This window comes from Hevea brasiliensis, chromosome 10, assembly GCF_030052815.1.
Source record: "Hevea brasiliensis isolate MT/VB/25A 57/8 chromosome 10, ASM3005281v1, whole genome shotgun sequence".
NCBI lineage: Eukaryota > Viridiplantae > Streptophyta > Magnoliopsida > Malpighiales > Euphorbiaceae > Hevea > Hevea brasiliensis.
Genome location: NC_079502.1, coordinates 79,682,938 through 79,687,203, shown reverse-complemented (window position 1 = coordinate 79,687,203; position 4,266 = coordinate 79,682,938).

Sequence of the window (4,266 nt, the reverse complement as noted above, 5' to 3'; positions counted from 1 at the left end):
CGGGTTAACTAATGCTCCGGCTGCTTTTATGGATCTGATGAACACTATCTTCAGACCATACCTCGACCAGTTTGTTGTGGTATTCATTGATGATATATTGGTCTATTCGAGGAATGCAGAAGAGCATGATAGACATCTGCGGATTGTACTACAGACTTTGAGGGAGAAACAACTATATGCCAAATTGTCGAAATGTGAATTTTGGCTGAATGAGATATCCTTTTTGGGGCATGTAGTATCAGAAGAGGGCATTAAGGTAGATCCTAGCAAGATCGAAGCTATCCTTAATTGGAAGCCACCCAGAAATGTCACAGAGATTCGCAGTTTTCTGGGGTTAGCTGGATACTATCGTCGATTTGTGAAGGGATTCTCCATGTTGGCATCTCCATTGACCAAGCTGCTTAGAAAGGATGTGAAATTCAGTGGACGGACAAATGCCATCAAAGTTTTGATAAATTGAAAAGATGTTTGACAGAGGCTCCAGTCCTAACTTTACCTACACCGGGTAAAGAATATATAGTTTACAGCGATGCTTCTCACAACGGATTAGGTTGTGTGTTGATGCAAGATCGAAATGTTATTGCCTAAGCATCATGCCAGCTAAAACCGCATGAGAGGAATTATCCGATGCATGATTTGGAGCTTGCAGCCATTGTGTTTGCTCTTAAGATCTGGAGACATTATTTGTATGGGGAGAAGTGTTACATTTACACAGATCATAAGAGTTTGAAGTATTTGGGCACCCAGAAAGAGTTGAATTTGAGACAGAGGAGATGGTTAGAATTGATAAAAGACTATGATTGTCTGATAGACTATCAGCCAGGGAAAGCTAATGTTGTGGCTGATGCCTTAAGTCGCAAGACTATGGAAAGTCTACGGGTTACTCCTTTGTCTTTGGTACATGAGTTAAGATCATTGCATGCCAGCTTAGAGGTTAATGATGAGGGGCAAGCAGCCGTTGCATGGCATGTACAGCCAGTGCTGATTGATCAGATAAGAATGGCTGCTCAGAATGATCAGAAGTATCGAAGTTGATGGAAGAAGTCCGACGGGGCAAGAAACGAATTCTCAATCGGAGATGATGGTTTCTTGTTACCAAAGCGAGAATATGTTCCTAATGATGTTGATTTGAGGCGATCATTTTGAAGGAAGCACATGAGTCTCCTTTGCCATGCACCACTGGGCACAAAAATGTATAGAGGGCTAAAGGAGCATTCTTGGTGGATGGGTATGAAGAGAGATGTGGCGAGTTTATTTCTAAATGCCTAACTTGTCGGCAAGTAAAGCAGAGCATCAAGTACCATTGGGTTGTTACATCCACTACCGATGCAGTGGAAATGGAAGAGAATAACAATGGATTTTGTGATGGGACTTCCGAGGACACAGAAGAGTCATGATGCAATTTGGGTCATTGTTGACAGACTAACCAAGTCTGCTCATTTTCTGCCAGTCCGAATGGACTACAGTTTGGACAGATTGGCCAGGATGTACATCGATGAGATTGTGAGATTGCATGAGTGCCAGTATCTATCGTATCAGACAGAGATCCTAGGTTCACTTCTAGATTCTGGGATAGTTTTCAGAGAGCCCTAGGAACTAGATTGAACTTCAGTACTGCATTCCATCCACAGACAAATGGCCAGTCTGAGAGGGTAATTCAGATTTTGGAGGATATGCTACGGGCTTGTATGATTGAGTTTGAGGGCAGTTGGGATACACACTTGCCTTTGATTGAGTTTGCTTACAACAACAGCTACCAATCAAGCATTGGGATGCCTCCATATGAAGCTTTGTATGGCAGAAAATGTAGAACCCCGTTGTGTTGGGATGACGTGGGTGAAAGAAAGATGATCGGACCCGAAATTGTTCAACAGACTGAAGAGAAAATCAGGGTGATCAGAGATCGACTTAAAGCCGCATCAGACCGTCAAAAGTCCTATGTTGATTTGAAAAGAAGGGATATTGAGTATACAGTGGGTGAGAAAGTTTTCCTCAAAGTTTCTCCTTGGAAGAGAATTATGAGATTCGGCAGAAAGGGAAAACTAAGTCCTCGTTTCATTGGGCCATATGAGGTTCTGGAGAGAGTGTGTCCTTTGGCTTATCGTTTGGCACTACCTCCAGAGTTGGAGAAGATACATAATGTCTTCCATGTGTCTATGTTGAGGAGGTATCGATCAGACCCATCTCATGTACTACCAGTAGAGGAAATTGAAGTGAATCCAGACCTCACATATGAAGAAGAACCCATAGAGATTCTGGCATATGAGGTGAAACAGCTATGGAACAAGCAGATACCGTTAGTAAAAGTGCTGTGGAACCATCATTCGGGCCAGGAGGCTACTTGGGAACGAGAGGAGGACATGAGAAGACAGCACCCACAACTATTCAGAGATTGATACCAGGTAAAATTTCGAGACGAAATTTATTTAAGGGGGGGAGAATTGTAACACCCCCGTTGTATAGCCTAGTATATTTCACTATTCCGGTGACCGGTATCGGTCCTGATAATTAATGGGATTAGGGCCACACTTAAGACAACTTGAGAAGCCATAAACACAAATAATTAGTAATGTTTAATTAGTTGACTATAAATAAGAAAAACAGAACATAAGAGGTTTAACGAGCCGAGAGTCACAAATGATGAGTGACCTCCTGAACGCAGCTGCGAAGTCATTTTAAACTCAAATTTCGAACCGTAAAAAGCGACGCTGCTGTCCTTAGGACCCTTATGAACACAGTGGAAAAGAGAAAATCACGAAAAAGAACTGTTAAGCCAGTCAAATAATTAGGTCAGGGAGCCGGAAGAAATATGGGATTATTTGCAAACCGGGATGAACCGGCGAGGGGCAATTTGGTCAATTGACCCCGAGAGCTGACTCCTGACCTAACTGTCAAATAAAATCGGAGAAAAGAAAATTTCGAAATCGACAATTAAATTAAAGAACTAATAGAAAAATAAATAGAAAAAAAAAAGAGAAAAAGGATGGAAAAGTCAAAGTTGATGACATCACTAATGATGTCATAAACAAATTTGTTAAATATTTATTAAATTGATATTTATGGTCTTCCAAAGCAAAATAAACAAAAGGAAACAAAAGAAAAAAAAAATTAGAAAAGCCTCATTTCTTCTTCCTTGTGCCGTCCCCATCCCCTCTCATTTTCCTCCATGGAAAGCCACCATTAAAACTTGCATACAAGCTTTAATTTTCCCACTCAATTCTCATAACTCCCCTAAAAATACTACTAAAGCTTGTTATTACTACTTAAGAAGGAGATTTCAAGAAGAAAGAAGAGCAAAGGTTAGGGTTTTGAAGCTTTAAGTGAGGTTAGCATATCAAACTCTTTATTTTTCCATTTAAATGCATGTTTAGGTAATTAAGTGAGCTTAGAACTTGATTTAAATGAAACCAACATGGGAGAGGACCAAACTGAATTTTGGGCAGCGTGATAGGAGTATGATTTACATGAAATTGATGCATTAGAATGAGTTTAAAAGCTTTGATTAGTTGAATGGTTAAGGTTAAGTGCACTAGTTATGGTTAAATGCAAGAGTTAGTGAGTTTAGGGTTTCAATGCAAGGGTTTATGAACCAAAAATTGGAGAAATGCATAAATGGCATATTTGACCTATTGTGAAATGAAATAATGATCAATTAGGACCAAATAAATTGTATGGGAATGGTGGAAAATTTAGCTAAATTCGTAGGTCAATGGTCATGTCTTTGGCGACATGAGCAAACCCACTTTGAAGGACCAAAACTCAAATTTTACAAGTCCAATTGATATGCCACCAATTAGAGATGAAAATAGACATAAAAGAGCACAATTTTCATTAAGGAACCATGGCCAAAAACTGACCAAAACTTGGTGAAACAATTGGCCAAAGTGAATTGATAGCAGTGCCTGCACCAAAACTGACCAAATGAACAGTAACTGTTCATTTGGTCATAACTCGAGTTAGACAGGTCAAATTGACCTGAAATTTGGCCAGGGGTTAGAGGGCATATAGATCTAAAACTTTCATGAAGAACATCACCCCAAATTATGCCATTAACCCATTCAAATTATTGAGCAAAGTTAGGGTACCAAACCTGCACCTCTGCAGAAATTTCATTGAGCAGCAATGTTTGGATGGCTATAACTCTCTCTAGGAAACTCGGATTTAGGCGATTCTTGAACCGATGGAAACCTAAGACATAGTAGAACATTTCATATGAAGAAAGTTAGACCAAATTATGAACTTAACTTAATCAAATTACTGACCAAA